We start from the raw sequence: 14,503 nt of genomic DNA on the forward strand, positions 1-14,503 counted from the left end.
TGCCAAAAGTGTGCAAAGCAGTAATCAAAGCAAAAGGTGGCTACTTTGAAGAACCTAGAATGACATTTTTCAGTTGTTTCACACTTTTTTGTTATGTATATAATTCCATATATAATTCCACATGTGTTAATTCATAGTTTTGATGCCTTCAGTGTGAATCTACAATTTTCATAGTCATGAAAATAAAGAAAACTCTTTAAATGAGAAGGTGTGTCCAAACTTTTGGTCTGTACTGTATATCAAGATATACAGGTGAATGACCGGTGTCTCGTCCAATGATCGGTAAGTTTCCATTCACCAACTATACCTACCTTTTCCGGCTTGTCTGAATATTGTCGTTGTGTTTTCGGATTTGTTATTTTGTTTTCAGATTTGTTAATGTGTTTTGCACTTCTCGGCCACCGTATTAAGGTCATTTAATCGAGTGAAAATTTAAATGAGACTTAATCCATTTCATAAAGATTATTATTTAAGAAAAAACTTTTGACTTGAGAAAAGGTTTTTACCATTGCCAACATGACTGGTTCAAGATTTGACAGAGAACACAACTTATTGTTATTCTTTAGCACAAATTAGAGATAGAGTCTTCTTTGTTTGAAATGAAACTTAAATAAGTTTATGATGGCCACATCATACTGGTACTAGTCTTTGATATTCACAGTGTGACAAACATTTCTGTTACACTTCAAATAATACTTATGAAGAATTAGTATTTTTACTTACTGCATTGAAGAAGTAACTTACTGCAATTGAAGAATGAATTATACGGCCAGCATTTCTGCTTTAGAGACAGCGGCATTGACTAAAAGACAGAAGGTGGAGCTGGAGGTAGCAGAGCTGAAGAGAGGTAGCAGAGCTGAAGATGTTGAGTTTATTGTTGAGGACAATGCTGAGGATGGGGCCGCCGAGGACGGGGGTATGGAGACGGATGATCCGCTGTGGCGACCCCTAATGGGAGAAGCCGAAAGAAGAAGAAGAATTCTGCTTATTATTACAGACTGCCCCCACTGGCCATCCAGTAACACCACTTTCTTTTATTTTTTGTTTAGTGTACAGACTTTCAAAGCAGACATACGTTTTTCTGCTTGCTCTTATTGGGAATTTGGCCGGACAAAGGGTCAGAGAAACAGAAAGATGGAGAGATGACAACTACAGGTGTGTACAGGAATTTTGATATCTCTGTTGTGCCAAATGACAGATATGGATAATATTTTACAACGTAGTTGCAACGTAACCGTCTTTAGAAAAGAACACCTAAATTGCTTTATTATATTGAAAATTTGTGATGCACCACACTATTGTTGTCGTTATTAATTCATTTGTATCATTGGTAAGAGTTGTGTATATACAATATAACTTTGTGTTGATTTTGAACAATTACTGGAAAATACACCAATCTGGCAACACTGTTCGTCATCTGAACATTTATAAATGGCTAAAGTGTTGTTAGCTACTGTTATTTTGGTAACTTAAAACACATCATAACGAAATATCATACAATCTCCTTTATTTCCTTGCATGATTATATGTGGAAAAACAAACCAACTTGAATTTAATTAGCTACAGTATCTTAGCTAGCCTACTACAGAGTTGGTGCAGCAAGTTGTATTTTTCTGTCTGCTGTCATTTACTGCATCCCAAAACTCCTATCTTGCACTTCTAAAGGTTCTAAACACAACTTCTTGACCTGACTGAACGGTTTTTGTTACGTAAATGTAACGATTGTTCACATCTATATTAATTAACTTGTTCTTCTTCTTCTTCTTCTTTCGGCTGCTCCCATTAGGGGTCGCCACAGCGGATCATCCGTCTCCATACCACCCTGTCCTCTATATCTGCCTCTTTTACACCAACTACCTGCATGTCTTCCCTCACCACATCCATGAACCTCCTCCTTGGCCTTCCTCTTTTCCTCCTACCTGGTGGCTCCATCTTCAGCATTTTTCTACCAATATAATTCATGTCCCTTCTCTGCACATTTCCAAACCATCTCAATCTTGCCTCCCTCACCTTGTCACCAAAACATCCTACATGTGCTGTCCCTCTAATAAACTCATTTCTAATCTTGTCCATCCTCGTCACTCCCAACGAAAACCTCAACATCTTCAGCTCTGCTACCTCCAGCTCCACCTCCTGTCTTTTACTCAATGCCACTGTCTCTAATCCATACAACATCGCAGGTCTCACCACAGTCCTATAAACTTTCCCTTTCATTCTTGCAGATACTCTTCTATCACAAATCACTCCTGTCACTCTTCTCCACCCACTCCACCCTGCCTGCACTCTTTTCTTTACTTCCCTAACACACTCTCCATTACTTTGCACTGTTGACCCCAGGTACCTGAACTCCTCCACCTTCTCCACCTCTTCTCCCTGCAACCGCATCACTCCACTGCCCTCCCTCTCATTCACACACATGTACTTTGTCTTACTCCTACTGACTTTCATTCCCCTTCTCTCCAGCGCATATCTCCACCTCCCCAGGCTCTTCTCAACCTGCTCTCACTTGATTCTCCCAAAGACATTTGGGAAAATACTCTGTGGACTGACGAGACGAAAGTTGAACTTTTTGGAAGGTGTGTGTCCCATTACATTTGGCATAAAAGTAACGCCACATTTCAGAAAAAGAACATCATACCAACAGTAAAATATGGTGGTGGTAGTGTGATGGTCTGGGGCTGTTTTGCTGCTTCAGGTGCTGGAAGACTTGCTGTGATAAATGGAACCATGAATTATGCTGTTTACCAAAAAATCCTAAAGGAGAATGTCTGGCCATCTACTCTCACCACAAATCACAATATCATCTGCAAACATCATAGTCCAGGGAGACTCCTGTCTGACCTCGTCCGTCAACCTGTCCATCACCACTGCAAACAGGAAAGGGCTCAGGGCCGATCCTTGATGCAGTCCAACCTTCACCCTGAACCAGTCTGTCGTACCTACTGCACACTTTACTGCCGTCACACTGTCCTCATACATGTCCTGCACCACCCTCACATACTTCTCTGACACACCTGACTTCCTCATACAATACCACAACTCCTCTCTCGGCACCCTGTCGTACGCTTTCTCTAAATCCACAAATACACAATGCAGCTCCTTCTGTCCTTCTCTATACTTCTCCATCAACATCCTCAAAGCAAATAAGGCATCTGTGGTGCTCTTCCTCGGCATGAAACCATACTGTTGCTCACAGATGGTCACCTCTTCTCTCAACCTGGCTTCCACTACTCTTTCCCATAACTTCATGGTGTGACTGATCAACTTAATTCCCCTGTAGTTACTGCAGGTCTGCACATCTCCCTTATGCTTAAAGATCGGTACCAGCACACTCCTTCTCCATTCCTCAGGCATCCTCTCCCCTTCCAGAATCCTGTTAAACAATCTGGTTAAAAACGCCACTGCCATCTCTCCTAAACATCTCCAAGTTTCTACCGGTATGTCATCTGGTCCAACCGACTTTCCATTCTTCATCCTCTTAATCGCTGCTCTCACTTCCTCCTTACTAATCCTATCTACATCCTGCTTCACTAACTCCACATCCTCTCTCACAACCTTCTCTCTCTCTGATTTTCCTCATTCATCAGCTGCTTAAAATACTCCCTCCATCTTCTCAACACACTCTCCTCACTAGTCAACACATTTCCCTCTCCATCCTTTATTGCTCTAACTTGCAGTACATCCTTCCCAGCTCGGTCCCTCTGCTTGGCCAATCGGTATAAATCCTTTTCTCCTTCCTTAGTGTCCAACCTCTTATACAGTTCCTCATATGCCTTTTCCTTGGCTTTCGCCACATCCCTTTTAACCTGCTGCCGCATCTCCTTGTACTCCTGCCTACTTTTCTCATCACTCTGTCGATCCCACTTCTGTTTTGCCAACCTCTTTCCCCTAATGCTCTCCTGCACTTCCTCATTCCACCACCATGTCTCCTTGTCTTGCTTTCTATTTCCAGATGTCACACCAAGTACTTTTCTAGCTGCCTCCCTCATCACTCCTGCAGTAGTTGCCCAATCATCCGGCACCTCTTCACCACCACCAAGCCCCTGTCTGACCTCTTCCCTGAACCTCACACTACACTCTTCCTCCTTCAGTTTCCACCATCTTATTCTTCTTTCAAACCTTACTTTCCTCCTCTTCTTCTTCGCCTCCAAAACCATCCTACAGACCACCATCCGATGCTGTCTAGCTACACTGTCCCCCGCCAACACCTTACAGTCTCCAATCTCCTTCAGGTTGCATCTCCTACACAGAAGATAATCCACCTGTGTGCACCTTCCTCCACTCTTATACGTCACCCTATGATCCTCCTTCTTCTTAAAATACGTGTTCACCACTGCCATTTCCATCCTTTTAGCAAAATCTACCACCATCTGCCCTTCCACATTCCTCTCCTTAAAACCATACCTACCCATCACCTCCTCATCACCTCTGTTCCCTTCACCTACATGCCCATTAAAGTCTGCCCCAATCACCAATCGTTCTTTCCTAGGTACACCATCTACCACTTCATCAAATTCACTCCAGAATCTTTCTTTCTCCCCCATCTCACAGCCAACTTGTGGAGCATAGGCACTGATGACATTTATCATCATCCCTTCAACTTCCACCTTCACGATCATCACCCTATCAGAAACTCTCTTCACCTCCACTACACTCTTACTGTACGCTTCCTTCAGCATCACCCCTACACCATTTCTCTTCCCATCCACACCATGATAAAACAGTTTAAACCCACCTCCAATGTTCCTGGCCTTACTCCCTTTCCACTTGGTCTCCTGAACACACAACACATCTACCTTTCTCCTCTCCATCATATCAGCTATCTCTCTCCCTTTACCCGTCATAGTACCAACATTTAAAGTACCAACCCGAACCTCTACTCTCCTACACTGCTCCTTTTCCTGCCGTCTCTGTAGACGCCTTCTTCCTCTCCTTCTCCTCCTTCGGCCAACAGTAGCCCAATTTCCACCGGTACCCTGTCGGCTAACGATACCTGTGGCGGTCGTTGTTAACCCGGGCCTCGACCGATCCGGTATGAAATTCTCATTTGTGATCCGCATATTTGATTTGGCACATGTTTTACGCTGGATGCCCTTCCTAACGCAACCCTCCCCATTTACCCGGGCTTGGGACCGGCACTAAGAGTACACTGGCTTGTGCCAGTGGCTTAACCCAGCCCCTAATGGCTGTTGAACAGTGACAAACTTACAGCAGGGTCACCAAATTTTATAAGGCACTATTACAGGTTATCGAAATCTGTTACCTCCCTCTATTTTACATACAATGACTTGAATGTTCTCCATATTTACTCTGGTGATGCCTAACACTCTCTGGATTATATCCTGAAAAAACATTTGGGTCTCATGCCAACAGTGACAAACCTACAAAAAAACAATAAAAATTTTTTTTTATTTATTAAGGCTAATAAAATTTATTGAGATGCGGATGCTTTAGACTGTTAATTGTGTGTGTGTATATATATACACACACACAATTAACAGTCTAAAGCATCCGCATCTCAATAAAGTTTTTTAGCCTTAATAAATAAAAAAACATTCAGGATTGCAAAAAGCTTTTTGAATAGCTTAGTTTTTTAAGTACTGTAAATAAGTCTTAAGTTCGTGGCGCATGCAACTGTTGCTTTGCAGCAGGACGCCAATGTTCTGCACGCGCGTTCAAGGTAACGTGCCCGGCGCTCGGCGCGTTCCCGCAAGAACGTTTAATGACCAGTAGACGCCGATGTTTGCATTCACGCTGTTTGCCTAGTGAACTTCTCTAGACGATCTATTTTAAGCTGCATTTTAGCAACAGCGCCCTCTATGGTCACAACATACGATGGTCACAGATTCTGGTGTAACACCGGCGTCTTTTAAATCTGTGGTGTGGAGACATTTCGGTTTTGCTGTTGAGTATAATGCCGAGGAAGAAAACGGTAAACAAAAAAATGACTGTCTGCAAGCATTGTTTTACACGTGTAGCCTACTCAAACGGAAACACTTCCAATATGATTGCACATCTGCGGCGCCATCACCCAGCAATATCAATGTCTGACGGCAGGATAGCAGAGCAGGTAATAAAGTCCTCCAAAAAACAACCGTCCCTCGGTGAATCCTTCCAGCATACATACCCAACTGGTTCCGAGAGACACATGAAAATAACAAAGGCAGTGGGGGTGTTCATTGCCAAAGATTTGCAGCCGTTTTCGGTGATTGGAGATGCGGGCTTTTGTCATCTTATAAAAACACTCAATCCGCGTTACAGACTACCGTCTCGCATTTTTTTCAGCACCGATATAATTCCCGACCTCTATGAAAAGACATGCAACAGTATTGTGTACGAATTGGCTCAAGCACAGAGCCTTGCTCTGACCACAGATAGTTGGACCTCGCGGGCAACCGTGAGTTACCTCACTGTAACTGTTCACTAGATGTCGGATTGGGAAATGAAAAGCGCTGTACTCCAAACCCGTCCCCTGTATGAAAGTCATACAAGCGCTCATTTGGCAGAAGAGTTGACTTCTTCTTCTTCTTCTTTCGGCTGCTCCCATTAGGGGTCGCCACAGCGGATCATCCGTCTCCATACCACCCTGTCCTCTACATCTGCCTCTTTCACACCAACTACCTGCATGTCTTCCCTCACCACATCCATGAACCTCCTCCTTGGCCTTCCTCTTTTCCTCCTACCTGGTGGCTCCATCTTCAGCATTTTTCTACCAATATAATTCATGTCCCTTCTCTGCACATGTCCAAACCATCTCAATCTCGCCTCCCTCACCTTGTCACCAAAACATCCTACATGTGCTGTCCCTCTAATAAACTCATTTCTAATCTTGTCCATCCTCGTCACTCCCAACGAAAACCTTAACATTTTCAGCTCTGCTACCTCCAGCTCCACCTCCTGTCTTTTACTCAATGCCACTGTCTCTAATCCATACAACATCGCAGGTCTCACCACAGTCCTATAAACTTTCCCTTTCATTCTTGCAGATACCCTACTATCACAAATCACTCCTGTCACTCTTCTCCACCCACTCCACCCTGCCTGCACTCTTTTCTTTACTTCTCTAACACACTCTCCATTACTTTGCACTGTTGACCCCAGGTACCTGAACTCCTCCACCTTCTCCACCTCTTCTCCCTGCAACCGCATCACTCCACTGCCCTCCCGCTCATTCACACACATGTACTCTGTCTTACTCCTACTGACTTTCATTCCCCTTCTCTCAAGCGCATATCTCCACCTCTCCAGGCTCTTCTCAACCTGCTCTCTACTCTCACCACAAATCACAATATCATCTGCAAACATCATAGTCCAGGGAGACTCCTGTCTGACCTCGTCCGTCAACCTGTCCATCACCACTGCAAACAGGAAAGGGCTCAGGGCCGATCCTTGATGCAGTCCAACCTTCACCCTGAACCAGTCTGTCGTACCTACTGCACACTTCACTGCCGTCACACTGTCCTCATACATGTCCTGCACCACCCTCACATACTTCTCTGGCACACCTGACTTCCTCATACAATACCACAACTCCTCTCTCTGTACCCTGTCGTACGCTTTCTCTAAATCCACAAATACACAATGCAGCTCCTTCTGTCCTTCTCTATACTTCTCCATCAACATCCTCAAAGCAAATAAGGCATCTGTGGTGCTCTTCCTCGGCATGAAACCATACTGTTGCTCACAGATGGTCACCTCTTCTCTCAGCCTGGCTTCCACTACTCTTTCCCATAACTTCATGGTGTGACTGATCAACTTAATTCCCCTGTAGTTACTGCAGGTCTGCACATCTCCCTTATGCTTAAAGATCGGTACCAGCACACTCCTTCTCCATTCCTCAGGCATCCTCTCCCCTTCCAGAATTCTGTTAAACAATCTGGTTAAAAACTCCACTGCCATCTCTCCTAAACATCTCCACGCTTCTACCGGTATGTCATCTGGTCCAACCGACTTTCCATTCTTCATCCTCTTAATCGCTGCTCTCACTTCCTCCTTACTAATCCTATCTACATCCTGCTTCACCAACTCCACATCCTCCAATCTTCTCTCTCTCTGATTTTCCTCATTCATCAGCTGCTCAAAATACTCCCTCCATCTTCTCAACACACTCTCCTCACTAGTCAACACATTTCCCTCTCCATCCTTTATTGCTCTAACTTGCAGTACATCCTTCCCAGCTCGGTCCCTCTGCCTGGCCAATCGGTATAAATCCTTTTCTCCTTCCTTAGTGTCCAACCTCTTATACAGCTCCTCATATGCCTTTTCCTTGGCTTTCGCCACATCCCTCTTCACCTGCTGCCGCATCTCCTTGTACTCCTGCCTACTTTTCTCATCACTCTGTCGATCCCACTTCTGTTTTGCCAACCTCTTTCCCTTAATGCTCTCCTGCACTTCCTCATTCCACCACCACGTCTCCTTGTCTTGCTTTCTATTTCCAGATGTCACACCAAGTACTTTTCTAGCTGCCTTCCTCATCACTCCTGCAGTAGTTGCCCAATCATCCGGCACCTCTTCACCACCACCAAGCCCCTGTCTGACCTCTTCCCTGAACCTCACACTACACTCTTCCTCCTTCAGTTTCCACCATCTTATTCTTCTTTCAAACCTAACTTTCCTCCTCTTCTTATTCGCCTCCAAAACCATCCTACAGACCACCATCCGATGCTGTCTAGCTACACTGTCCCCCGCCAACACCTTACAGTCTCCAATCTCCTTCAGGTTGCATCTCCTACACAGAACATAATCCACCTGTGTGCACCTTCCTCCACTCTTATACGTCACCCTATGATCCTCCTTCTTCTTAAAATACGTGTTCACCACTGCCATTTCCATCCTTTTAGCAAAATCTACCACCATCTGCCCTTCCACATTCCTCTCCTTAAAACCATACCTACCCATCACCTCCTCATCACCTCTGTTCCCTTCACCTACATGCCCATTAAAGTCTGCCCCAATCGCCAATCGTTCTTTCCTAGGTACACCATCTACCACTTCATCTAATTCACTCCAGAATCTTTCCTTCTCCTCCATCTCACAGCCAACTTGTGGAGCATAGGCACTGATGACATTTATCATCATCCCTTCAACCTCCACCTTCACGATCATCACCCTATCAGAAACTCTCTTCACCTCCACTACACTCTTACTGTACTCTTCCTTCAGAATCACCCCTACACCATTTCTCTTTCCATCCACACCATGATAAAACAGTTTAAATCCACCTCCAATGTTCCTGGCCTTACTCCCTTTCCACTTGGTCTCCTGAACACACAACATATCTACCTTTCTCCTCTCCATCATATCAGCTATCTCTCTCCCTTTACCCGTCATAGTACCAACATTTAAAGTACCAACCCGAACCTCTACTCTCCTACACTGCTCCTGTTCCTGCCGTCTCTGTAGACGTCTTCCTCCTCTCCTTCTCCTCCTTCGGCCAACAGTAGCCCAATTTCCACCGGTACCCTGTCGGCTAACGATACCTGTGGCGGTCGTTGTTAACCCGGGCCTCGACCGATCCGGTATGAAATTCTCATTTGTGATCCGCATATTTGATTTGGCACATGTTTTACGCTGGATGCCCTTCCTAACGCAACCCTCCCCATTTACCCGGGCTTGGGACCGGCACTAAGAGTGCACTGGCTTGTGCCCCCCTAATGGCTGGGTTGGCAGAAGAGTTGACAAACGCAGTAAATACATGGAAGTTGAGGAGGCCAAATATGTTTAGGAATTTGTGTTCCTCAGTTTGTACATGGGCTACCAGCAGCTGTGAGATGTCAGTGTTAATGAAAAAAAAAATAGTTTTTTTTATATTATACAAAACACTAATAACTAGTGGACTTGACTTTGCTTTTATGTAAAATAAAGGAGTATTGCAATAAATCGTTTTTTTGTTTCTTTTTAACCTCTTACTGTTCCTATTGCCTAAGCATAGAATAACAAAAAACACTTTTATGTGTTAAGCCATCAGAACCGAAAACCGTGGTTAAAAACCGAGGTATCTATTGAACCGTGGTCTAACTGTATTGTTGCATCCCTAATATATATTATATAATATGGATGGATGGACAGATAGATAGATATAATAAATAAATTATCTTCTTTTTTTTTACCGAGTGGAAGGAAGGAAGAAAAGAAAGAAACGTAGTCTCGACCTGTACACAGCAGACGACGAGCTGTAGTCTGCTTACCTAACACGTCAAATTTTAACACCGCAGGCTCCGGTTCAAAGTTCTACAGAAGTCTGTGGGAATCACTGCACGTTGAAAAATTACGCCAAAGGGGTCCCAAGTGCGTCAAACGGTGACCGGAAGGGATCCTGACCAAACGTACATATGTGACGAGTTGGGAGTGAGAACGTGTTGGTTTCTAATTTGCCAGAAGATGGCAGTGTTGCTTAAGGCAGGAGGAGAATGCGCGCAGGCAAGCAACAGGACAAGCAGGGAAAAATTCCGATTGTCTTATTGCAGCAGTGGGCTTTAGTGGTGTCCTACCTAAATGAATACACTTAATACGATTATTATGACTCCGTAGCTACAGAAACCATTAATAATATACGGAAACGCAGTATAAAAGTGCGCTAATGAAGTAAGAATAAATGCTATTGCTAGAACCCCAATAAACACAATTCACAAAGTCTCCTTTAACTGCAGCCATAGCTGGCTATATACATAATCTCTAGCAGAAGCATCAAGACTAACCTCATAAAATTACCCCGGGTAATTACCCGGGTTTTCTGTGAATTTTTTATTTTTATTTTTATAATTTTTTCCGTGCATTAAGGTTTATCTGGGGATTTTTAAAATTCGACAGGATAGAAAACGCAAAAGTATAAATTGTTTATATATATAAAAAAAAAAAAAAAAGTTTACAATGTCCTCTCGATGTCCAGCTCTTCTTGAAAAGTTTGTTTTGACTGTACAAATGGCCTTGTAAATATATCTGCGATGCAATTTCTTCTCCTCTTTCAGTCATTGTGGAATGATATTAATAGCTATTAAGTCTACACGCGTATACTTACAATTTTGCTTTATTGCTGCAGATGTGGTTTGCAACCTCTGACTTGTGCGCTCTCTGACGGGCCAATCAAAGGACATAAAACTGCCGACTGACTGTACGGCTGTTGGATGGCCCGTTATAACCAACTCGAAATATGATTGGTTAAAGCAACAGGTTCCGGCTAAAGGTATTTAAGCTACATGTTACCGCAGTGTTTATTCGGAAGTCTCGAGGAATATTCCTTTGACCCTCGCAACGCCTGAAATCTGATTTGATAGAAATTTTAACCTAAACTTAGATTTGGTTGCACTGCTTCTACGACAGAGAGACGCTATGGAATTAAGAAATAAACTATCGGAAATAATTTAATAAATATTAATAGAAAAAAGTATATTAAAACGTAAGTCAGTGATTCTGTGAGATTAGGCAGCAGAAAAGGCTCTGAAGGCCACCACTGTGTTTCATATGTATATATTTTTTTACTAATGCCAAAACAGCATAAACTATTCAGAAGGGTATTGTTGTTATTATTATTATTATTTTTTTTATTATTATTATTATTATTATTATTATTAATAAATTGTATTTCTTGAGCTGATTTATTTTTGTCAGACATAAGATTTCAAAAAGTTTAGTTTTTTTTATTACTTTAAAGTGTCCTTCATGGGTTATTGTGCCTTATTATGCTAGATGCACTACCACCGTGAATATCAATACATACTATAAAATAAACAGTAAAATATAATTTAAAAATAGTTTTAAATCTTACATGTTTTATGCAAAATTTACAGGCAAACTTTATCACTGGACATGGGTAAATTGTTTTATTGTTGTGTATTTCAGTGACACTTTACAACCAGGAAACAAACAATTAAGGCACATAACACCTGCATAGTGTCCCGGTATCAGATCGAGAATAGATTAATAAAGTGAGTTCCTGTAAAACCTCCAGCCGGTGTTATTACTGCTAGACTAATCATGTTCAGATAGGAAGATCACTTTAAAATTTGACCTTCTTTATCTGTGAAAGGCAAAATCCCAAGAATCATGTTTCTGAATGACTGCAGATTCTTAACACATTTTATTGGTTACTAAATTACTACTGCAGCAAGTAAAACTGCTGATGGAGCAATTATGTAGATATCTCCATATATGTTTGTTGTTTTGTTTTTTTATTTTAATTTATTTAGTTTTACCTTGAGGTGGCAGAAGAGAGATTTGTGAAAATTAAAATGTCTGTGCAACACCGTTTCAAAATAAATAATAAAATTATTGTATGATTTTTGAATCCATTTAGCTTTTCGATCATCTTCACACTGATCATAAAGTAAATTATGAAAAAAAGGGGGAAAAAGCACTGCAGTGTGCCCCTCACCGAAACTCAACACCAAGTTATATGAACGAAGTACAAAGATATATAAAACCTATATTTATATTAAAACATATCAGTATTTCAGTATTTAATTATTATAATCTATTTCAATTGGTTCATTCAACACAACACCAAGCTACATAAAGTGCATCGAGTACAACCTATTGCAAACAGTGCAGACGAAAAACAGTACAGAGAGACAGACAGGCAACACAAGAAAACACAAGGCAGTGTGGAAAAATACACAACACAAGATAGCGCCGACCAGTAAACCTACTGTATACTCTGAATATACAGTACTGTGCAAAGAGAACTATAAAAACTATAACCGAGAGTTTATGTAAACAAACACAATGCAGTGCAAAAACCGCAGTAGCAGCAGTCGAGAGGTTTTTGCTGACCCTTCAAATAAAACAGAATTTACATGAAACAGAATTTATTTACATAGAATTGGAAAGGAAAAATAGAAATAAATATGATATATGGCAGAAAAAGCTTGAACTGTATCTGGAATTAAGTACAATGTGTGCATTTTTGATAGTCACATTGAAAAAGATAAAAGGAATGCTTCCTTAGCATGCATAAAATATAGTGCCTACATTTTCCAATGCATCGATTGCATTTCAGCATATTATTCATTAAAATTATTGTATATTTCCAATAGACAAAATATTAAAGTAGATCTGACCTCTATATACAGGAATTTCATTAGATTTAAATTTAATTTAATAGCAATTTTAAAAGCAGCCAGCAGGTCACATCTGGAGCTCATCCACAGGATGATCTGTAAAGCTGCTGCAATACAACTGTTATTATTGAAATTCACACAGATGTTCCAAAGTATGTAGTAACTTATTTGGCTTGAATACATCCATAAAAGAATTGTATATACAGGTGTGTGTGTGTGTGTGTGTGTGTGTGTGTGTGTGTGTGTGTGTGTGTGTGTGTGTGTGTGTGTGTGTGTGTGTGTGTGTCTACAGTGCATTCAGAAATATTCAGACCCTATTCACTTCTACACTGTACCCTCAGTACACTTAAAAAATAGTTCAGGTGCCTCTCATTTCTCTTGATCATTGCTGAGATATTTCTATACCTTAACTGGAGTGTAGCTGTGGAAAGGCTAGTTGAATTGACATGAAATGGAAGGCACACACCTGACAATGCATATCAGAGCAGAAACCAAGCCATGAGGTCAAAGTAACTCCCTGAAGAATTTAGAGTCAGGATTGTTGCAAGGCACAGATCTGGGGAAGGCTACTTCTGATCATGGCAGTTTATTTCCCTAGGTGGATAAAGGTCTAAACTTGGTTCAATTTAATCTAGTGTTCCACAAGGTTTGATTTTGGGTCCATTGCTTTCTAGTATGTACATCTTTCCTCTTGGTCAGCTTTTGAGATCTGTTGGTCTTAAGTTTCAGTTTTGTGCAGGTGACACCCAGATATACATTCATACAAAACCTGGCGATAAAGCATCCATTGGCTTTCTTGAACACTGCATTTCTGAGATGAAAATATGGATTTCTCAGAATTTCCTTTGTCTAAATAGTGATAAGACAAAAGCAATGCTTATCGGTTCAAACCAATAAATAAATTTTTCAAACCTTAAAATTAAAAGGCTCTGTATCAAAGCTAAAAAAAAAAAAAAGGATGATTCTTGACACAAACTTAACATTTGACTCTAATGTTTAGATTACAGTTAAAATCTCATGTTTTCATGCATGTTATCTATTTCTGTTGCTGAAAAATTTCATTTCTTTTTTTTTTTTTTAAACATCAGTTCCAGTACTTTTCTTGTTGGGGTTTCAAAATGTACATAAAACAAATTACAGGTTGTCCAAAATTCTGACAAAAACCAGGTCTGGTGAGCAGATTTCTTCAGTTTTGGAGTCATTGTATTGGCTCCCTGTCAGATTACAGATTGATTTTAAAATTCTTATGCTGACCTATAAGGCCCTACATGGTATGGTACCTCATTATTTGACACAGCTTTTAATTGTCTACACTCCAAGGATGATCCTCCTTTCCTCTGATTCCAGTCTTTTAGTTGTTCCTCCTACCCATTATGCTCTATGGAACTCTCTCTCATTGAGATTAGACAAGCTGAGTCTTCGTGTTTTTAAATCTGTTCTTAAAACTC

General features: G+C 41.4%; 1 long non-coding RNA gene across 1 annotated transcript in view; it reads left to right on the plus strand.

Annotated features, from left to right (window-relative positions):
* The first annotated feature begins 1,022 nt into the window (after window positions 1-1,022).
* LOC310739587 overlaps window positions 1,023-14,503 on the plus strand; it is a 14,017-nt gene continuing 536 nt past the window's right edge. Inside the window, exons 1-2 of the long non-coding RNA XR_014537429.1 lie at window positions 1,023-1,155; window positions 11,039-11,182. This is a non-coding gene — a long non-coding RNA (uncharacterized lncRNA). The remainder of the gene's footprint in view (window positions 1,156-11,038; window positions 11,183-14,503) is intronic.

The sequence above is a fragment of the Silurus aristotelis genome, assembly GCF_946808225.1.
Source record: "Silurus aristotelis genome assembly, chromosome: 17".
NCBI classification, from domain to species: Eukaryota; Metazoa; Chordata; class Actinopteri; order Siluriformes; family Siluridae; genus Silurus; species Silurus aristotelis.